This window comes from Bufo bufo, chromosome 3 (assembly GCF_905171765.1).
Source record: "Bufo bufo chromosome 3, aBufBuf1.1, whole genome shotgun sequence".
NCBI classification, from domain to species: Eukaryota; Metazoa; Chordata; class Amphibia; order Anura; family Bufonidae; genus Bufo; species Bufo bufo.
The window spans coordinates 346,632,869-346,656,671 of record NC_053391.1 but is presented as its reverse complement, the minus strand read 5'-3'; the positions used below and the strand labels follow the sequence as shown (position 1 = coordinate 346,656,671).

The 23,803-nt window shown below is 45.5% G+C and overlaps 2 protein-coding genes across 3 annotated transcripts in view; one reads left to right on the top strand and one right to left on the bottom strand.

The window, feature by feature from the left end:
* UTP11 (UTP11 small subunit processome component) overlaps nucleotides 1-19,177 on the bottom strand; it is a 66,778-nt gene extending 47,601 nt beyond the window's left edge. For both annotated transcript variants that reach the window (XM_040424447.1, XM_040424449.1), the window contains exon 1: nucleotides 19,081-19,177. The gene's annotated coding sequence lies outside the window, so the exon portion shown is untranslated. The remainder of the gene's footprint in view (nucleotides 1-19,080) is intronic.
* Nucleotides 14,830-23,803, top strand: part of MANEAL (mannosidase endo-alpha like) — a 48,571-nt gene continuing 39,597 nt past the window's right edge. Inside the window, exon 1 of the mRNA XM_040424446.1 lies at nucleotides 14,830-15,036. The gene's annotated coding sequence lies outside the window, so the exon portion shown is untranslated. The remainder of the gene's footprint in view (nucleotides 15,037-23,803) is intronic.

The following is a 23,803-nucleotide window of genomic DNA, read 5'->3' as shown; positions in this document are numbered from 1 at the left end:
TGCTCTCAATCAACTTCTGGGCCAATTCCTGACTGATAGCAACCCATTCTTTCATAATCACTTCTTGGAGTTTGTCAGAATTAGTGGGTTTTTGTTTGTCCACCCGCCTCTTGAGGATTGACCACAAGTTCTCAATGGAATTAAGATCTGGGGAGTTTCCAGGCCATGGACCCAAAATGTCAACATTTTGGTCCCCGAGCCACTTAGTTATCACTTTTGCCTTATGGCATGGTGCTCCATCATGCTGGAAAATGCATTGTTCTTCACCAAACTGTTGTTGGATTGTTGGAAGAAGTTGCTGTTGCAGGGTGTTTTGGTACCATTCTTTATTCATGGCTGTGTTTTTGGGCAAAATTGTGAGTGAGCCCACTCCCTTGGATGAGAAGCAACCACACACATGAATGGTCTCAGGATGCTTTACTGTTGGCATGACACAGGACTGATGGCAGCGCTCACCTTTTCTTCTCCGGACAAGCCTTTTTCCAGATGCCCCAAACAATCAGAAAGAGGCTTCATCTGAGAATATGACTTTGCCCCAGTCCTCAGCAGTCCATTCACCATACTTTCTGCAGAAGATCTATCTGTCCCTGATGTTTTTTTTGGAGAGAAGTGGCTTCTTTGCTGCCCTTCTCGACACCAGGCCATCTTCCAAAAGTCTTCGCCTCACTGTGCGTGCAGATGCGCTCACACCTGCCTGCTGCCATTCCTGAGCAAGCTCTGCACTGGTGGCACTCCGATCCCACAGCTGAATCCTCTTTAGGAGACGATCCTGGCGCTTGCTGGACTTTCTTGGACGCCCTGAAGCCTTCTTAACAAGAATTGAACCTCTTTCCTTGAAGTTCTTGATGATCCTATAAATTGTTGATTGAGGTATCTTAGTAGCCACAATATCCTTGCCTGTGAAGCCATTTTTATGCAACGCAATGATGGCTGCACGTGTTTCTTTGCAGGTAACCATGGTTAACAATGGAAGAACAATGATTTCAAGCATCACCCTCCTTTTAACATGTCAAGTCTGCCATTTTAACCCAATCAGCCTGACATAATGATCTCCAGCCTTGTGCTCGTCAACATTCTCACCTGAGTTAACAAGACGATTACTGAAATGATCTCAGCAGGTCCTTTAATGACAGCAATGAAATGCAGTGGAAAGTTTTTTTTGGGATTAAGTCAATTTTCATGGCAAAGAAGGACTATGCAATTTATCTGATCACTCTTCATAACATTCTGGAGTATATGAAAATTGCTATTATAAAAACTTAAGCAGCAACTTTTCCAATTTCCAATATTTATGTAATTCTCAAAACTTTTGGCCACGACATTTTCTGCTTCACATTTTTAGTTTGATTTGGTTGCTGATTATTATTTTTTTAATCTGTATAGTTCCAAAACATAGGGGTCAGATCTTTATATTATATGAAACACTCTAATTCCTTAAATAAAATGAAAAAATTTGATATGCAGATGCTGCAGAACCTCTTTTCTGAAAAGTAAGGAAGAAGTTCCTGTCCACCGTTGATTGCTTGGATAAGGACTTCTCATAAGAAGGTCTGCAGTATATGAGATGTGTATTTTTGTGCTGTGCCCACGCTGGTGATTACGAAGGGGCTGTCCAAATTGTAGAGACCGTTTAATTTTGGCCACCCATTGGCACCAGAGTAATATGCAAGTGGTACGCAGCCATAATACAGCCCCCAAAATAGTCTATGGGGCCTTACTGCATTTAAGGGCGTAACTAGGTGCAAAATTTGGAAACACCCCAAGCAACTTCCCCAAAACCTCTCCTCTTTACTAATCAATGGCTGATGAAAGCACCTCCCCAGGCCCTTTCCCCTTATTAATGCCCCTCCCCTCCATCCACATGCTGCAGCTTCCTGATAGTCCTCTTCTCTCTGAGGGTTTGGGTCCCTGTACTTTATAATCTTCTGTCCTTACTGTCACCTAATCATCTCTCCACGTACTGACCTTCCACTTACACACAGCAGCAAAATTGAACAGGCAGTGCTTCAGTGTAAAGCCTGAGGGAGATACAGAACAGCAGACCAAGTTTATATGGAGACAGGACCTCCTATACACAATGCAGCTAAGCTGCAGTCACTGATCTCAGGCTCGGACTGGCCCACAGGGGTACAGGTGAATCCCCAAGTAGGCCCCTGAGCAAGGTGGTCCCCTAGTCTCCCACCCCCTGCACAAGTGGCACATAACACAGTAGACTTACTGCACTACATACATACAGTATATTCAATATACAGCACCTCAACCAGCCTATGTTGATATAAAAAAATGTGATAGATTATTAAAGAAACTCCCCAGTTTATTATTATAGACACAATCCAATAGCTGAGATGACTTCTAGGTGTGGAGGAAAGCTAGACAGTATTCTTTTCTCCACAGGACCTACCTTCTCAAAGTTGCCGCAGGGACCCCCAGATTCCATCATCTGGTACAGTAGCATCTTGCTGCTGTGTGAGCAGGTAATATTTGAATGTATCCGTACGGTGGGGCCCCAAAATAAATCTTACCAGTGGACCCTAGGCACCGCAGTCTGACACTGCTCCTTCCCTTCTATGCACTGCGGTGTTCCCAAACAGCAGGTTATGACAACATCTGGGGTATTTCCATAAACTGGATACATTTTGTAAGAGATTATATGGTGCTTTTTCTATGAAACATCTCCTTCTCTTCTGAGCCCTGCCATTTGCACAAACAGGTTACAACCATATATGGAGTATTGCCATACTCAGGAGAAATGGTGTAACAATTTTTGCAGTGATTTTTCTCCTGTTAACTTTTGTAAAAATGAACATTTCTGAGCTAAAACTACATTTTATTGTTCATATGTAATTTTTGATATTCATGTTCACATTGTAATACATTTTTGAAACACCTGTGGGCAAGGTCAGACTGGAGACTTAAATAGGTCATCAGTATCTGATCAGTGGGGGTCCAACACCCGGGATCCCCGCCAATCAGCTGTTTTGAGAAAGCACCAGCGCTCCTGGCAGCTGTGCTTGGTATGGTGCTCAGCCCCGTTCACTTCTATGGGGCTGAGCTGCTCCTAGACTAAGGCCATGGCACTCACAGCAGTGCCACTGCCTTCTCAAACAGCTGATCAGTGGGGGTTCCAGGTGTCGGGCCCCCACCGATCAGATACTGATGACCTATCCTGAGGATAGATCATCAGTATAAAAATCTTGCGAAAACCTTTTAAAGTGACCCCAAATTGTAGACGAATCCAAATGGACAGAAGGCGGGGCAATATAAGTAGGCACAGCCAACACAATCCACAAGGGACAACAGAAGTAGGCGGGGCCAGAAATACAGTAGCGCAGCAAAAAATACCACCCCAGCAAACCCAAATACCCCAGTGTGGCAAAAAATACCATATCACCATACTGAGAACGGTGATACCGTTGAGTTATGTATTGCCACTGGCTTAAGTACTTGAAGCTCCTAGCATTAATTAATGCTGAGAGCATCAGATCGTTATGTACCTGGCCAGCCACCATGAGAGGGATTGGGCCGCCCCCTGGGCATCAGGCCACCGGGAAATTTCCCTGTAAGATATTAGGCCAGTTCACCCCTGTCTGTGGGGTCAACATGCTCCCTGCACCCCTATATTAATTCCTGTTGTAGTTTCCAAAATAAGGCCTTTTTCGGGGGTGCTTCTTATATTTTAGCACCTCAAGGCCTCTGCAACCTGAAATGGTGTCTGAAAAACTTCCTACAGAAATGGAGACTCCAAAATCGATAAGGTACTGGTATTTGAGTCAAGTGGCAGTCTAGGGCCACAAATGGAACAATGCTAAAAACTGTAGAATCAAAGTGCTAAGTTTGAAATATTAGTTCTATTTTATCAGAGTGCCAGCACATGTAGAAGTATGCATGTAAAGGAGTGCTGGCATGTGTAGTGGTGTGAGTATAAAAGAGTTGCAACCTGCTGATGACACTCTGAGATACTCCAAGCTCAGTGGCCACTTCTATCTGGGAACATCCTGCTTGAAGCATCGCAATGGCGAGATGCTGTTGATCAATTGTTAGGAGTCATCTTGGTCTCATTATGTCAAAATGTGAACAGCATGATGAGGAGGACTTTTTACCATAAATACCAATTCTAATTGAACCTGAAAATGTATTGGGCGATTCATGGATCAAACACCTGCTGTGAATTTTGCAGTTAAAGTACTTGTTAGTGAACAGAAAGTTGTGCAAAAAGTACTGAAACATTAAACGGTTGGACATGTGCATTCAAAAGTTTATAGAAGGTCACATTAAGTTCACCTGTAAAGGTTAGAGTGCATTTTAGGTTCATCCTGGAATTTTACCCACAAGCCAAATACCCCAAAATGAGTAGTTTAAAAGAGTGCTGGCATGTGTATGTAGAAGTATGCATGTAAAAAAGTTTCAGCATGTGTAGAAGTATGCGTGTAAAAGAGTGCCGGCACATGTAGAAGTATGCGTGTAAAATAGTGTCGGCATGTGTAGAAGTATGCGTGTAAAAGAGTGCCGGCACGTGTAGAAGTATGCGTGTAAAAGAGTGTTGGCATGTGTAGAATTATGCGCGTAAAAGAGTGCCGGCACAGGTAGGAGTATGCGTGTAATAGAGTGCCGGCATGTGTAAAAGTATGCGTGTAAAAGAGTGTTGGCATGTGTAGAAGTATGCGCGTAAAAGAGTGCCAGCACGTGGAGAAGTATGTGTGTAAAAGAGTGTCAGCATGTGTAGAAGTACGAGTGTAAAAGAGTGTCGGCACATGTAGAAGTATGCATTTAAAAGAGTGCCCGCATATGTAGAAGGATGTTTGTAAAAGAGTGCTGGCATGTGTAGAAGTATGCGTGTCAAAGAGTGCTGGAATGTGTAGAAGTATATGTGGAAAAGAGTGCTGGCATGTGTAGAAGTATGCATGTAAAAGAGCGCCTGCACATGTAGAAGGATGTGTGTAAAAGAGTGCCGGCATGTGTAGAATATGCATGTAAAAGAGTGCCCACATATGTAGAAGAATGTGTGTAAAAGTGTGCTGGCATGTGTAGAAGTATACGTGTAAAAGAGTGCCCGCATGTGTAGAATATGCATGCAAAAGAGTGCCCACATATGTAGAAGAATGTGTGTAAAAGAGTGCCCGCATGTGTAGAAGTATGTGTGTAAAAGAGTGCCGGAATGTGTAGAAATACAGTTAGGTCCATATATATTTGGACACTGACACAAATTTTGTTTTTTTTACCTGTTTACTAAAACATGGAATCTTATATATGTTTGTAATAGGGATCTATAGTTAGTGGACCTTTACTAAAACATATTCAAGTTATAGTTATATAATGGACATGGACATGAAGTCCAGACTTTTAGCTTTCATTTCATTAAAATTGGATGAAGGGTTTAGGAGTTTCAGCTCTTTTACATGAGGCACCCTATTTTTTAAAGGGACCAAAAGTAATTGGATAATTGACTCAAAGGCTGTTTTATGGGCAGGTGTGGGCAATTCCTTCATTATTTCATTCTCAATTAACCCCCTCAGCTCCCCTAGCTTAAACACCCTTAATGACCAGGCCACTTTTTACACTTCTGCACTACACTACTTTCACCGTTTATTGCTCGGTCATGCAACTTACCACCCAAATGAATTTTACCTCCTTTTCTTCTCACTAATAGAGCTTTCATTTAGTGGTATTTCATTGCTGCTGACATTTTTACTTTTTTGTTATTAATCGAAATTTAACGATTTTTTTGCAAAAAAATGACATTTTTCACTTTCAGTTGTAAAATTTTGCAAAAAAAACGACATCCATATATAAATTTTTCTCTAAATTTATTGTTCTACATGTCTTTGATAAAAAAAAAAAAGGTTTGGGTAAAAAAAAAAATGGTTTGGGTAAAAGTTATAGCGTTTACAAACTATGGTACAAAAATGTGAATTTCCGCTTTTTGAAGCAGCTCTGACTTTCTGAGCACCTGTCATGTTTCCTGAGGTTCTACAATGGACAGACAGTACAAACACCCCACAAGTGACCCCATTTCGGAAAGTAGACACCCTAAGGTATTCGCTGATGGGCATAGTGAGTTCATAGAATTTTTTATTTTTTGTCACAAGTTAGCGGAAAATGATGATTTTTTTAAATTTTTTATTACAAAGTCTCATATTCCACTAACTTGTGACAAAAAATATAAACTTCCATGAACTCACTATGCCCATCACGAAATACCTTGGGGTGTCTTCTTTCCAAAATGGGGTCACTTGTGGGGTAGTTATAATGCCCTGGCATTCTAGGGGCCCTAATGTGTGGTAAGTAGTTTGAAATCGAAATCTGTAAAAAATGACCTGTGAAATCCTAAAGGTGCTCTTTGGAATGTGGGCCCCTTTGCCCACCTAGGCTGCAAAAAAGTGTCACACATGTGGTATTGCCGTACTCAGGAGAAGTTGGGCAATGTGTTTTGGGGTGTCATTTTACATATACCCATGCTGGGTGAGATAAATATCTTGGTCAAATGCCAACTTTGTATAAAAAAATGGGAAAGGTTGTCTTTTGCCAAGATATTTCTCTCACCCAGCATTGGTATATGTAAAATGACACCCCAAAACACATTGCCCAACTTCTCCTGAGTACGGCAATACCAGATGTGTGACACTTTTTTGCAGCCTAGGTGGGCAAAGGGGCCCACAATCCAAAGAGCACCTTTCGGATTTCACCGGCCATTTTTTACAGATTTTGATTTCAAACTACTTTGCACGCATTTGGGCCCCTAAAATGCCAGGGCAGTATAACTACCCCACAAGTGACCCCATTTTGGAAAGAAGACATCCCAAGGTATTTCGTGATGGGCATAGTGAGTTCATGGAAGTTTTTATTTTTTGTCACAAGTTAGTGGAATATGAGACTTTGTAAGAAAAAAAAATCATCATTTTCCGCTAACTTGTGACAAAAAAAAAAAATTCTAGGAACTCGCCATGCCCCTCACGGAATACCTTGGGGTGTCTTCTTTCCAAAATGGGGTCACTTGTGGGGTAGTTATACTGCCCTGGCATTCTAGGGGCCTTAATGTGTGGTAAGTAGTTTGAAATCAAAATGTGTAAAAAATGACCTGTGAAATCCTAAAGGTGCTCTTTGGAATGTGGGCCCCTTTGCCCACCTAGGCTGCAAAAAAGTGTCACACATCTGGTATTGCCATACTCAGGAGAAGTTGGGCAATGTGTTTTGGGGTGTCATTTTACATATACCCATGCTGGGTGAGATAAATATCTCGGCAAAAGACAACTTTTCCCATTTTTTTTTCTACAAAGTTGGCATTTGACCGAGATATTTCTCTCACCCAGCATGGGTATATGTAAAATGACACCCCAAAACACATTCCCCAACTTCTCCTGAGTACGGCGATACCAGATGTGTGACACTTTTTTACAGCCTAGATGCGCAAAGGGGCCCACATTCCTTTTAGGAGGGCATTTTTAGACCTTTGGATCCCAGACTTCTTCTCAAGCTTTAGGGCCCCTAAAATGCCAGGGCAGTATAAATACCCCACATGTGAGCCCATTTTGGAAAGAAGACACCCCAAGGTATTCAATGAGGGGCATGGCGAGTTCATAGAAAACAAAAAATTTTGCCACAAGTTAGCGGAAATTTATTGTTTTTTGTTTTTTCTCACAAAGTCTCCCTTTCCGCTAACTTGGGACAAAAATTTAAATCTTTCATGGACTCAATATGCCCCTCAGCGAATACCTTGGGGTGTCTACTTTCCGAAATGGGGTCACATGTGGGGTATTTATACTGCCCTGGCATTTTAGGGGCCCTAAAGCATGAGAAGAAGTCTGGAATATAAATGTCTAAAAATTTTACGCATTTAGATTCCGTGAGGGGAAAAAAAAACAATTTCCGCTAACTTGGGCCCAAAAAATGTCTGAATGGAGCCTTACAGGGGGGTGATCAATGACAGGGGGGTGATCAGGGAGTCTATATGGGGTGATCATCCCCATCATTGATCACCCCCCTGTAAGGCTCCATTCAGACGTCCGTATGTGTTTTGCGGATCCGATCCATGTATCAGTGGATCCGTAAAAAACATACGGATGTCTGAATGGAGCCTTACAGGGGGGTGATCAATGACAGGGGGGTGATCAGGGAGTCTATATGGGGTGACCAGGGGTTAATAAGGGGTTAATAAGTGACAGGGGGGGGTGTAGTGTAGTGGTGTTTGGTGCTACTTATTACTGAGCTGCCTGTGTCCTCTGGTGGTCAATCCAAGCAAAAGGGACCACCAGAGGACCAGGTAGCAGGTATATTAGACGCTGTTATCAAAACAGCGTCTTTACTTGTTAGGGGTTAAAAAAATCGCATCTCCAGCCTGCCAGCGAACGATCGCCGCTGGCAGGCTGGAGATCCACTCGCTTACCTTCCGATCCTGTGAACGCGCGCGCCTGTGTGCGCACGTTCACAGGAAATCTCGCGTCTCGCGAGATGACGCACGGATGCGTCCAGGAGGAATGAATCGACCGCCTCCAGGACGCATCCGTGCGTTAGGCGGTCGGGAGGTGGTTAAGCAAATAAAAGGCCTGGAGTTGATTTGAGTGTTGGGGCTTGGATTTTGAAGATTTTGTTGAGAAGTAAACATGTGGTCAAAGGAGCTCTCCATGCAGGTGAAACAAGCCAATTACCATGGCGAAGAGAAACCCCTTCACAACAGCCAACCAAGTGAACAACACTCTCCAGGATATAGGCATATCAATATCCAAATCTACAATAAAGAGAATACTGCATGAAAGTAAATACAGAGGGTTCACTGCACGGTGCAAGCCACTCATAAGCCTCAAGAATAAGAAGGCTAGATTGGACTTTGCTAAAAAAAAAAAAAAAAACATCTTAAAAAACCAGCACACTTCTGGAAGAACATTCTTTGGACAGATGAAACCAAGATCAACCTCTACCAGAATGCCGGGGAAAAAAAAGTATGGCGGAGGCATGGTACAGCTCATGATCCAAAGCATACCACATCATCTGTAAAACACGGCGGAGGCAGTGTGATGGCTTGGGCATCATTGGCTGCCAGTTGGCACTGGGTCCCTAGTGTTTATTGATGATGTGACACAGGACAGAAGTAGCCGGATGAATTCTGGGGTTTTCAGAGACATACTGTGTGTCATATCCAGCTAAATGCAGCCAAACTGATTGGTCAGCGTTTCATAATACAGATGGACAATGACCCAAAACATAAAGCCAAAGCAACCCAGGAGTTTATTAAAGCAAAGTGGAATATTCTTGAATGGCCAAGTCAGTCTCCTGATCTGAACCCAATAGAGCATGCATTTCACTTGTTAATATATATGGACCTAACTGTATCCATGTAAAAGAACGCTGGAATGTGTAGAAGTAGACCTCAGGATAGGTCATCAATATGAACACCCAGCACCCCTGCTGGTTGAAGGGAAGGACGCGCCGTGCCAGTGCAGCCTTTGCTTCATTATTTACGTGCTCGCCGTTGACATCCCAGCGGTGAGCAGGTGTAATTACAAAAAGTCGTCCTATTCACTTCAATGGGACAGTTCCTTCCTATACACTTGTTGGTTTGAAAACTGTAGAATTTTATTAGAGACAACACATTCAACCCCTTAGTGCTATTTGACGTGTACGGTATACTCTTCATGGAGCACTGCTATTTGGCGCTCCATGACGAATATACACGTCATGGCATTAAACTGTCACCATGTCTGCAGACATGGTGACCGCGCTGAGACCCCGGCTGTTACACACAGCCAGGGATCTCAGCTTACCGGCCGGGGACCAATGAGGGCGGTCCCAGGCAGGCGATCGCTCTGATTGGCTAGTCTGTACAGACTGGCCAATCAGATGATCCTAATGCTGGCTGACAGGTTCTGAGCCGCGTGGATCAGAACCTTTTAAAGTGTACATATAATATCCCCAGCCCCCTGCAGTCCTCAATGTGCCCCCTGATATGCCCCCTCCTCATTTTATGGATGGCCGAGCGAGCGCACAAACTTTCCATGGTATAGCTAAGCCAAATCAGGCTTCTGCTAAAGGCAGCAGCCTGATCAGGCAGTCACAATACACTACAGTACGCTATATAGTGTACTGTATGTAGTGTATTATAGAGGCATCAGACCCACTGGATCTTCAAGAACCAAGTGGGTCTGGGTCAAAAAAAAAAAGTGAAAAATAAAACAAATTAATTTCTTCTTATAGCCGCACATTTATCACTGATTAAAAAAATAAAATACACTACACATGTTTGATACCATTGCTCAAATTTTTTTAAAAAATATGGCTTTCAGACTATGGAGACACTAAAACGTTATTTTTTTTTGTTTTTTTCTAAAATACTGTTATTGTGTTAAAGTAAAATAAATAAAAAAAAAGTAGACATATTAGGTATTGTATTGCCGTGTCCGTGAGAACCTGCTCTGTAAAAATATCACATGACCTAACCCCTCAGGTGAACACCGTTAAAAAAAAAAAAAAAGTGTGAAAATAGCTATTTTTTGTCACCTTACATCACAAAAAGTGTAATACCAAGCGATCAAAAAGGTGTATGCCCCCAAAATAGTACCAATCAAACCGCCATTTCATCCCGCAAAAAATGAGCCACTACATAAGACAGTCGCCCAAAAAATAAAAAATAAACTATTGCTTTCAGAATAAGGAGAAACAAAAAAATTATTTATTATGTAAAACTGAAACAAACAACCATCAGTTTTACATAATAAAGCATTATACTAGGCGGAGACTCGAAGTTTCGCTGGGGGCGGTTCTCTTCTCCTTGGCTGTCAGCGCATACAATCAGAGTGTACTGCTCTTAGCCAGGGAGGCGCACATCCAATCAGAGCGCACCGCTCTTAGCCAGGGAGGAGCTCATTCTCCCTGGCTAAGAGCAGTGTGCTCTAATTGGATGCGCTCACAGCCAGGGAGAAGAGAACCGCCCCCAGCGAAACTTCGAGTCTCCGCCTAGTATAACCGAGTCGGCTCATTATTATATAAGGCGCCGAAATCAACGGGGCCAAGAGCGGACGAACGAGGGGTCTTTGGGGGGAAAAAAAGTGCCATGGCATCAGTGGGGGCCGCCCTATAAGGTAAGACCATAATTAAACTAGGGTTAAACTGATGAAAGGTCCTCTTTAACTACCTGGCTGGGTGTGGTCACTAGGGGCTTATATTGCCTGTGACTGGAAGCCTGGAGTTTTAGTTGTACTCCAGCTTCTGTTGGTGCTGGAGCTATGTTCCTGTCCTGGGTGTTCCATCTGCCCAGTCCTTGAGGGCCACCTAGTGAGACATCGATGTCATCTCGATGTCACGTTCCCTACCTATCCTTTATCTGTTTGGTGTGGTATGTTTGGGTTGGGGTTTTATGTCTAGTTGTTCCATGTCTGGTCTGTGTTGGTGTGTCCGGTCCTGCATGGATGCTAGACATCCCCCTTTTTGTCTGTGCCTTCGGTGAGAGGGTTCCAGGGTTCCCCCTAGGGGGAACAACAAGTCAGTGAGCAGCTCTGCCGGGGGCCACCATGCACCCTGTCCTCATGGGGGTCCAGGCAGTTACTGGTTTGCTGGATTCCGTGTTTGTTGTTTTGTGCTGCATCCTGTTTGGTGTTCGGGTTCCAGTACAGATGCATGGGTTCCAGTGGTTGTTGCTGCGGCAGGTAAGTGCTTGTTGTTCTGGGCTCTTACCTGCCGATCTAGTGGCTGTTCTCTGTTTTTCCCTTTCCTTGCATCTAGGCCGGTGGAGACTCCTGTTCTTCTGTGTCTTGAAAGAACAGGTTGTCTCAGCCCTGTCTCTATTCCAAGGATTATCAGGGCGACTCAGGGTCTGAGGTTCCTGTGTATGAGCCGTCCTACCATTTGGGTTCGCTCATACGGTTAGGAGTCAGGGTGAGGATTAGGGATGCTCTAGGACAGGGATCAGCAACCTTCGGCACTCCAGCTGTTGTAAAACTACAACTACCAGCATGCTCTTTCCACTTGTGTGGGAGTTTAGAGAGCAGCCAAGCAAGTGTGCATGATGGGAGATGTAGTTTCACAACACCTGGAGTGCCGGAGGTTGCTGACCCCTGCTCTAGGAGGTGCCTTGCTCCCTGTCCCCGGAGTCCTGGCCTAGTTGCTATTCCGCTTCCCATGGTGTTCGGTGGGGAGTTTCCCTCCACTCCCCACCGTGACACTGTTACTCCATAAATGTAACTTTTATAATATGCAAATTAGCCTCTAGGAGCAGGGGTGGCATTGCTCCTGCTCCTAGAGTCTCTGTTCTCCCACCTCTGTCACCGCCCTCCAAGTCTTGATTGACAGGGCCAGGCAGCGTTCGCATCCTCCTGCCGGCCCAGAGCGCATGGTAAATCTTGCGCCTGCGCCGTGCCATTCAATATTCAGCACAGGTGCAGTAAGGAAGTCTGCAGCCAGTGAGCGTCCTTCCTTCACAATGCCTGCACCGAATACTGAACAGCACGGCGCAGGTGCGAGATTTACCATGCGCTCAGGGTCGGCAGGAGGATGCGAACGCTGCCTGGTCCTGTCCATAAGGACTTGGAGGGAGGTGACAGAGGTGGGAGAATGGAGCCTCTAGGAGCAGGAACAGGAGCAAAGCCCCATACCCCCCCACACACACACACACTGCTCCTAGAGGCTAATTTGCATATTAAAGTTACATTTATAGAGTAACGGGGGCATGGATAAAACTAGGAATAGGCTAGTTAGGTTCAGCTGACATTAGCACATTGCTAATGTCAGCCGTTTTAATTTAGGCATTTCTGGTGACAGAAATCCTTTAAGGCCTAAGGCACACAGCGTATTTTCTGTCCGCATGCGATCAGCTTTTTTTTGCGTATCAGATGCCGATCCATTCATTTCAATGGGGCTGCAAAAAAATGAGGACAGCACGCTGTGTGACATCTGTATGTCCCTTCCGCAGCCATATGCACATGATATGGAATTTGTGTTGATCACTGGGACTCCCAGCAATCATGAGAATGGGGGTCAGAAAGTGCCGCCAAACTGCCCCATGAGAGTGCTACACCACTCCATTCACTTCTATTGAACTTCCAGGAGTGCTGTACAGTACAGTTTGTACTCCATATGTACAGCGCCCTGGCTTTAAAATAATGCTGCTGCTATGGGGTCCCTTGAGAGAGACATTCCAGATTTGTTTTATCTCTGCACAGGTCTTTCATTGGTGCTGCAGTGTTAGGCTACGTTCACATCTGTGTACGGTATTCCGTCCCGGCAGAGGAGCAGAATTACAGAATTGCTGTATTTTACATAGCCGGACACCGCTGGGAACCCATTCACTATAATGGTTATGACAGCACTGAATATTTTCAGGGTACACCTTATGGAGGTACAAGACTTATACTGAGATACTGGGTCCGCTATATGGGAACATACTTTGGGTAGACAATTTGAGGGCAAGGCTTATGCGCCATGGGACTTCCATCACCAATTTCTTCTCAAGTACCTGTACCTTGTGCCTCATTCACACCTCAGTGTTTGGTCAGTGATTTTTATTGAGCCAAAACCAGGTGCGGTGTAACGTTATATTTCTCTACCTCGTCACTTCCGGTCGCAGTGGACATGACGTGAGGAGGTGTGCCGCGCAGGCGCACAACGACGGGGTAGGGAAATTTCACAGCAGAGTGTGCATGCGTCGGGAGCCTCGCCAGCGGTTAGGGTAGGGGAAAATTATGGGCCAGTGCGCAGGCGCGGTGATCGGATGGATGTTCTCAGCTGGACGCCGGCCGATACTGCGCATGCGATGGGAGCCTCACCAACGGTTATGGTAGGGAAAAAGCACTGGCCCGTATGTAATTTTTCCCTTCCCTAACTGCTTGGTCAGGCTCCCGGCACATGCGCAGTGTCTGCCGGTGTCCAGCTGAGAACATCCATCCGATCACCGCGCCCGCCTGCGCACTGGACCATAATTTTTCCCTACCCTAACCGCTGGCGAGGCTCCCGCTGTGAAATTTCCCTACCCCGTCGTTGTGCGCCTGCGCGGCACACCTCCTCACGCCATGTCCGGTGCGACCGGAAGTGACGAGGGTAGGGAAATCTCACGAGGTAGGGAAATATAACGTTACAGCGGCTCTGAACACAGAACAGGTGCAGAGCTTTCCCTCATGTCTGAGGAGGCTCCAGGCCTGGTTTTGGCTCACAATCACTGACGTAGGAATGAGGCTTCACCTGGTAGCCATGCCTTTATCAGTACGGTGCTATTTACATTGTAAATGATTCCATGATGGCTGCCAGAGCACCTATGTCCACTGCAGCACTGAAGAGCTAAGTCCTAACTGTAGGTCACTGTCTATAACCCCATCCAAGGGGTGCACCACCAATGAGGCAGAGGCAAGAGAGAGGCAGCCCAAGGGCCATGGGCTGAAGGGAAGGGGTTAGGAGAAGAAATTGGCATTGGGGAGGGATGGGCACCATTTCAGTCTTCGCCTCAGGCAGCAGAAAGGCCATCCCCACACATGAACACAGTGGCACAAGAAGCCCACAAGGCGAGCTGTGCCCGAGCAGGGAGCCCACACTGCAGACAGCTCGCACGGCCTCTTCCACTGGCTGCGTGTAGGGGTGTTCAGGAGCGCGTATCTCATGATAGCGCCATCCCTGCCCATAGAACACTAGATTTCACAGGATACTCATAGCTCATATATTGTAAAATAACTCTCCGCAGTATAGAATCGCTGTCAGTAATTCGCCGTGGATCCGCCTATAAATATGCCCCCCCCCCCCCCCCCCCCTCTGTGAGCGATGGTAGGTCCCTGCCTGTTTCTAGTGAATGCATTGTGCTGGATGGACGGTGCGGGATGAGCAGGAGTTGTAGTGTCGTATGGACCGAGGATGCGGTGTGGTCCCCGCAGCTCCTCCTCCACCACACTCCATGGTAACATGCGGGAGGAGGTCACTGACCGTCAGCTTAGGACATAGGAGTCTTCTGTGCAGCACCATGACTGGCATCCAGCGGATCCTGTGAGCCTGGGCTGGACACAATGCACGCCATCTGCAGCCTTTGGCTTGACTTGGCCACTCGTGGTCCCATCTTCACCTTCCCGTAAGGTAGGTACCGCCTCCATGAGACCCACATACTGTATGTATCGCCCTGCACTTACACATTGTACCTAGAAAATCACCCTAGCAATCCAACCACAATAATAGCGTTAACCCTTCTCAACCAATAATCTACCACTTCTTACTCAAGGAGAATGCCACATAAAATTCATGGCACTGGGATCCAAACCCAAAGACCCCCACTAATATAATCTTCTGTATATGCCAGAAGAGGAATACAAATGGAACTCCCCTTTAAGTACATTGTAATTGCTGCCCAGAACTTTAGAATCCTTTGGCCTCATGCACATTACCGTATTTTTGGTCCGCGTCCATCCTGCATTTTATGAGGTTCATACGCAGGCCCATCCATTACTATGGGACCACAACAATGAGGACGCACACGGAGGTGTCTGCGTGCCTGGCCCGCAAATGATAGAACATGGCAAATTCTTGACCGTTTTGCAGACAAGGATAAGCATTTCGACTATTGGCTTGCACGTGGCTGGGATCCATATTTTGCAAATTTGCAGTTTTCGGACTGCAAAACACATATGTTGGTGCACGGGAGGCCTTAAAGGTGTATTTTTTAAAATCTGTCTCTGGATAGTTGATGAATTCTAGGGGGGTGAGGGTGGGGCTGACCACTGGGAACTCACTGATCGCAAGAACGGAAGATCCCAGTCCTCCACTCGCTGTACAACCGCTACTAGGACTGGTCAGCCATTCACAGTCGAGCTGTAGACTGAAATACTCGTTTGAATGGGTTGTCTCATCATACTGCCATCCTGCCGTATTCTCTGGCTTTCGCCCCCGCAGGGGGCACTATAAGGGGCAGCCAAAAGTGAATGGTGGTCTATAATACATAGTCAGTTTGAGTCCACTATAACAGGAGCTGCTCTTACACAGCGCCTCTCCGTTCTGTCTCATAGAACAGTAGTCCTGAACATCACCTCTAAGTCCTTATATGCCTTAACGAGGACCGGTCACCTCTCCTGACATGGCTGTTTTAGTAACTACATGCATTCCCCATGTAATAATAATTCTGGAACCTCTATTCTTATAACTGTATGTTGTGCCGGTCCTTAATTATTTCTTTTAGAGGTTCATGAATAAGGCTACGTCTACACAACGACAATTTTTATAATGGCAGTCTATGGTGTCGCACTGCAACATGCAACATGCTGCGACTACGACGCAACAGTTGCAGAAAAATCCATCTCAAATGGATTTTCTGCGACTGTTGCGTCGCAGTCGCAGCATGTTGCAGTGCGACACCATAGACTGCCATTATAAAAATTGTCGCGCGACATTAGTGCAACAAAATGTCGCGCGACAAATGTCGTCGTGTAGACGTAGCCTAAAGGTACAGATGGGTGTTACCATTTGGAGGTGGCAGGCTGCGCAGGGACACCCCCCCGACTGGTAACTTTATCCACTTTCAGCAGAAAAGATGCTCTAGAATTGTTATTTCATGTGGAATATCAGGAGTGGTGACAGTAGGGCATATAGACATCCCCTTTAAATTGTAATCAGTAGATATGTCTATATGTCTCCTAGTAATCTGGGTGATATATATCTGTCTTTAATCTGTCATCAATGGGGCCTGGTAAATATTATCAGCTTTCATAGTAAAGAAATAAAATAGAAGTTTCAAATCTTTCATAAAAATAACATTGTAAGACAGTATACAAGATTACTACTCATTTTCATTTTGTGAAATTCCAGAAAACTTCTTAAAGGCAGAGCCAGCTTGGCCCTTTAAAGGGGTTCATGCCATATAAATTGATCACCTATCCACAGGATGGGTACGAATGATATCATCACTGGGACCTCCATGATCAATAGCACAGGGTTTCCAGTCCCCATACAACCAGGGTGATGAGAAATGGATTGGAGCGGGTCAAGCATGCACAATACCCTTTAGGGTCCATTCACACGTCCGCAAAATGGGTCCGCATCCGTTCCGCAAATTTTGCGGAACAGGTGCGGACCCATACATTTTCATTGGGGCCAGAATGTGCTGTCCGCATTTGCGGATCTGCACTTCCGTTCCGCAAAAAAATAGAACATATCCTATTCTTGTCCGCATTTACGGACAAGAAAAGGCATTTTCTATGAGAATGCCGGCGATGTGCGGTCCGCAAAATGCGGAACGCGCATTGCCGATGTCCGTGTTTTGCGGACCTGCAAAACACATACGGACGTGTGAATGGACCCTTATTCAAACTCATCATAGGTAGCAAAGGTATTTCATGGGGGGAAAAAACTAAGGACCAAGAGGATTTTTAGTTCTTTCCTCTCGACTTTCCACGAGCCATAACATAAAAGCTATGTGCGCCCTTGTGTTTTCAAGATCAGTTATTTCATTTTGGTTACATAACGGATATGGTGGCAATTAATTGTGTATATAATGGATGCATAAAAAATATATTACACCACAGATTTTTTTAGGTTGTTATTGTATCTATTATGTTTTACTTTATTAGTTTTAACATTGTGTTGTGGGACCATTACTTTTAAACATTTTTATAACTATAGTGTTATATTAAAGTGGCTATTTTCCATTTTTGTTTTTTCACTCCCAGCTTTCCCAGAGCCATACCTTTTTTTTATTTTTCCGTTCACATAGCCATATAAAGGCATGGGGTTTTTTTTGTTTGTTTTTTTCGGGACAAGTTGTACTTTCTAATGCCACCATTTAATATTACATAGGATGTAGTGGGAAGTGGGAAAAAATTCCAAATGAGGTGAAATTGGAAACAAAAAACCAATTCCGCTACAGTTTTACTCCAGGTCAGTATGAATTCGGCAATACCACATATGTATAGTTTTTCTTGCGTTTTAATGCTGAAAAAACATAAAAACTTTGGAACTTTTTCTTTTCATTGCCCTATTCTAACCCCCATAACATTTTTATAGTTATGTCTACAGAGATGTGTGTGGGGGGGGGGGGGGGGGGGGGGCTCATTTTTTTGCAGAACGAGCTGTCGTTTTTGACAATACCATTTTGGGATGTGTATGACTTTTTGATGACTTTTTATTAAATTTTTTGGGAGATAAAGTGAAAAAACAGCGAATCGGACATTTTTGTTTTTTTTCCCATTATACCATTCACCGTATGGGCTACCTTTTTTTATATATTTAATAGTATGGGCATTTTCGCACGCGGCGATGCCCATGATGTTATTTTTTTAATAACATCATGGAAGTGGGCGCCATCTTTAAAGACCCGACATGCTCCATACATGTACGGCGGATGTCGGGAAGGGGTTAAAGGGGTTTTTCAAGATTTTGATACTGATGGCCTATCATCAGTATCTGATCGGTGGGGGTCCACCGCCGATAAGGTATTTGAGAGCTGCGGCCAGTGACATCACGTTCATCATTTACATGACCAAAGTGAATGGGCCTAAGCTGTGATACCAAGCACAACTTTCTACAATATACGGCGCAGTGCTTGGGGAGCTGCGAGGAGGACCAGAGCGCTGCGGCCTCTTCGAGTAGCTAATCAGCGGCGATTCTGGGAGCCTTACCCCCACTGATTAGATATTGATGATCTATCCAATATCAAAATGTCAGACAATATAATATATAACTTTATTTTATTGCCCTTGCATGTAAAATGCACAATATCTGTGGTATCAACTCCTGCCAGATTTACATGTCTAGAGTTTGTATTCTGTACCCACTGCGGGTTTAATGACCCAAATTCTCTTTGGAATCCAGGCCTTGGCAGCTCTAAAAGTTTGTTGGCAATTCTAGTCCCAGGACTGGTGGGCACAGGACAATGGGTATACACTCCCTTTGTCAGCACTGTGATCAGTACTGGGTTAAAAAGCCGGGATCAGAGGTTTCTCCAGTCCCTGATATATTATATTACATTTCTGTGTGTGTGTGTATGTGTATATATATATATATATATATATATATATATATATATATATATATAGTAAACATCTGTAAAAAAGAAATCGGTCACTAGCAGTTTCTTTTTTATGATGATAACACTGAGGCTTCACTATTATATATTCAGGCGGTATTGTAACTTACCTTGCGGTATAATTATTTTGTCTTACATACGCACAGAAGGAAGTGCAGGTCCTAGAATTATTGAGTGCTTGGCCGACTGGAACAAACTGTGTTACATCGTGAAGATGCTTTATATAAATGGAACATGACACACGCCAGTGTACTACTGAATATAGTCATACTGAAATGGAAAAGGTACCGCTACGTCGTTTCTTTTAGTGCCATAGAAAATATCAGCTTGATCAGATTTCAATGGGCAGTCCCCAAATGACTAATCCTTCTTAGAGGGAAGCCGCTACGGCAATGAGTTGGTTCCCACGTGCCCCCCTTCTCTAATGCATGGTTACGTCAAGCCTGCCAGAATGGTAGTCGTTTTTTGCAGTGACTTTCCACTCTGGTTCATAGAGGGCTTTCAGCAGGAGAGTGCCTGTGATTGGCAGCCTAGATTGTCGAGAACTCAATCAACACGTATCGGATCTAAGGCGCACGGAGGAAGGGAGAAGGCTTATGTTGTAGCAGCCCTGTCAGCTTTGGCATTGTGATCTCTAGGACTAAAGCCTTGGGTAGAAATAGAAGCACTCAGAGCTGGGTGACAATCTATGTGGGAACTGCAGCGACTGCCGTTATTAGTCCTCACTGTTTTCCATGTGGAAAACCGAAAGAACACTGTAACTGTGTATAGGGATCCGAGGTTTTACATAAGAAGAGGACACAAGACGTCTGCTGGAGATGCTTTTTATCACTGAAGACTTATTTCTATGGATGATGTGACCCTTAACCCAAAATCCCACTCTCTGTTTTTCATTAGATCTTCATTTCATTTTCATTTTGCATGTTTCGACATATGGTTCCTGGAGTCTTCTAGGCCAGGCACTCACGTTCCACCTTCTGTCTTGCTTTTTCTATTCCCTTTTCTGTCTCACACCTAGGTTTCATCCAGGCAGACCCAGGTTTGGCTTCTCTTTGTTGTACTTTGTTATCCAACCGCTATAATGACCGCCCCCCCCCCCCCCCCCCAATGCCCGGGTTCCTCGTATACATTATACTTACCTGCTCCCCGGCACCCGTGTTGCTCCGGATCCCTGCACAGATGCCGCAGCATCTCCTCGTCGCTCGGATCGGAACATCCAGCGACAGGGGGAGCAGCCAGTAGCAGTCCGCGACGGGGACGAGCCTACCTATCATCACCCTGTTGCGGGCTGCTCGGATATGCAGCGGCGGCCGCGTAGGGATCTGGAGTGACGCGGGTAGAGGAGCAGGTAAGTATAATGTATACGAGGGGCCTGAGCATGGGGGGGTCATTATATGAGTTGGATAACTCCTTTAAAGGGAATCTGTCTCGTTGGGCATGCAGTCGAGTCTAAGGGGAGCATGTTATGGAGCAGGAGGAGCTGAGAAGATTGATATATGGTATAGTGTGGACAAAATGGGTATAACCTGTAATTCATTAAAATTTCTATTTTCTCTCATTTAGGGCTCATGCACACAGCCGTTGCCTGGCCATTCCGTGTATTGGGGACCGCAATTTGGGTCCCCAATGCACGGGCAACATATGTGTGGCTGCCGCAGATGAATCCAGACCCATTCAACTTGAATGGGTCTGTGATCTGTCCGCACCACAAAAAAAATAGAACATGCAGGCCCGGCCGGCACACATTCGTGTTCGTGAGCCCTCAAAGTCTAACTGTTGTTTCAGTTTAATTACAGTAATACATGAGTAGTACTGAACATAAGGAGTCCAGATCACAATTTTTTATTTTCTTACTGGTCCCATTCCTCTGCTGTCAGCACTCAAGGCTGCACTGAAACACGCAGTCAGGACTGCTGGGCCAATCTTTAACATTGTATAAGGCTACTCTCACATCAGTGTTGTGCTGTCCGGTTTCAAGATCCAGCATAAGGTCTCAAAATCGCTGCACAACCCTTGCCCCATTCATTTTTAATGGGAACAAACCGGAACAGAGTGCACCAGAATGCGTTCCGTTCCGATTTGTTGCGTTCCCATGTCGGACACAAAACTACTGCAAGCAGAATTTTTGTGTGCAGCATGGGGAACTGAATAAACCGGATCCGGCACCAAAAACCATGTGAGGATCTTGCGCCCATTGACTAACAGTGATTTTAATGGCGGATCTGATAATACTACAACCGGATCCATTCTAAACGGATGAGGCCGGTTGTATTATTATAGTGGAAGCGTTTTGCTGTGGTTTTGAGATCCCAAGCAGATCTAAAAACCGTACAGCAAAAACGCAGATGTGAAAGTAGCCTAACATTGCTACCCCTACACTATATTAAAAATAATCTGAAATACTTTATGGAGTCCAGTGGGCGGCACTATCAACGATTGGCAGCTATCTCTTTATACACTGGTTTTCACTGGTTAGGACTGCTCACTGGACGCCTTAGTAAGATAGAGCAGGGATATAAATGAATAAAATACAAATTATACTGAATTTATCACAACAGCATATCAATCTGCTCCGCTCCTTCTGCTCTATAACACCAGGTTCAGTGTGGCTGGTTCTCTTTAAAGGGGTATTGCCTAAACATTTATCACTTATTCATTGGATAGGTGTAAATGTTTTAGGCTGGAATAACCCTTTAAATGGGTTGTGCAGTGGAGTAATTGGTCATAAGGATCAGATCGCCAGGGGTCCGACTGCCAGCACCCCCAATGATCATCTGTTTGAAAGGGTTGTGGCACTTGTGCAAGCACTGCATCCTCTTCAAAGTTTACCTGCGAGCCATTTCCGTTTTAGTGACGGTGGAGTGTGGCTACAGCTGCTCGTCCAGTTCACTTGAACTCTACATTGTACCATTCTCTATTACTGCTCCTGGAAACGTATGCATTAATTAACAACTGGGCGTTATCATGCGCCTTGTCAATAGAGTGTGTCCCTACACAATCTGATACTGTCAGCACTCACTGGAGAGTAGGGCTAAAACAATTACCCAATTGAATTGAGTAACTCCACATACAAAAATCCTTGATGCTAATTTTTTTCATCGAGGATTCGCTTGTGTCATGTGACTAGGGCTGAAACGATTACTCGATTGAATCGAGTAATTTGACACCAAAAAATCCTCGATGCAAATTTTTTGCAACGAGGATTCGTTTGTGTCATGTGACCATCGAGCGGGAGTGAAGCGCTTGCTATTACTCACGGCTCCGTGGTCACCCGCCGGCCCGTACTGCGCTGCACTGTATCCTGACACATCGTCAGGTCATAATGCATGTAAGCGCGAACTATGACCCGATGCTGTCTGACGTCAGGACGACAGTAAAGCGTGGAAATGAAGATGGAGAAGCTGTGGAGTGGCGCCCCTACAGGAGAGGTAAGTATTTTATTTCACTGGCGCTGGGGACATGCACTGGGGGCAAGCTGTTGGCCCTGGTGGGCAAGCTGGTGGCACTGGGGGGGCAAGCTGGTGGCACTGGGGGGGCAAGCTGGTGGCACTGGGGGGGCAAGCTGGTGGCACTGGGGGGCAGCTAGTGGCACTGGGGGGCAGCTAGTGGCACTGGGGGGCAAGCTGATGGCACTGGGGGGCAAGCTGGTGGCACTGGGGGGCAGCTGTGGCACTGGGGGGCAGCTGGTGGCACTAAGGGGCATGCTGGTGGCACTGGGGGGGGGCAGCTGGTGGCACTGGGGGGCACCTGGTGGCCCTGGGGGGCAGCTGGGCACCTGGGGGGCAGCTGATGGCACTGCAGGGCAGCTTAAGGCACTGGGGGAAGCTGGTGGCACTGGGGGGGCAAGCTGGTGGCACGGGGGGAGCCTGATGACTTTTATAAAGAAAATGTGTTATTAGAGTACCCGATTAATCGATAGAATACTCGATTACAAAAATAGTCGCTAGCTGCAGCCCTACATGTGACCACAGAGCAGGAGTGAAGTGCTTGCTATTACTCACGGCTCCGTGGTCACCTGCCGGCCAGCACCGCGCTGCACTGTCCTCCTGACACATCGTCAGGACATAGTGCACGTAAGCGTGCACTATAACCTGACGCTGTGTGACGTCAGGATGACACTGCAGTGCGGATAAGAAGATGGACGAGCTGTGGAGTGGCACCCCTACAGGAGAGGTAAGTATTTTATTTCACTGGTGCTGGGGACATGGCTAGGAGGGGCAGCTGATGGCACTGGGGGGGCAGCTGATGGCACGGGAGAGAAGCTGATGGCACTAGGGGACAGCCTGATGGCACTGGGTGGGGGTGGGGTCTGATGGCATAGGGCAGTGATGTCGAATCTTTTAGAGGCCGAGTGCCCAAACTGCAACCCAAAACCCACGTATTTATCGTAAAGTGCCAACATGGCAATTTAACCTGAATACTATAGTTCAATATAGTATATATTCCATGTACTTTATCATTTAGCTATTAAAGCCTGCCTACATTCAGTGCCCTGCCTGTGCTGTTCATAGTGCGCCCTGCGCTGATGAATGGCAGGAAAAGTCTAAGGCATATTGGTACACCATAGACTTTTTTCACAGTGCGGGTGCCCACAGAGAGGGCTCTGAGTGCCGCCTCTGGCACCCGTGCCATAGGTTCGCCATCACTGGCATAGGGGAACCTGATGGCATGAGGGGAAGCTGATAGCATGGTGGGGCTGATGAGTTTTTATAAAGAAAAACGCTCTTTTAATTAGTTTTTTGTTATTAGAATACTCGATTACAAAAATAGTCGATAACTGCAGCCCTACTGGAGAGTGTATAGGGACACATTCGTATTGACAAGGGGAATGGT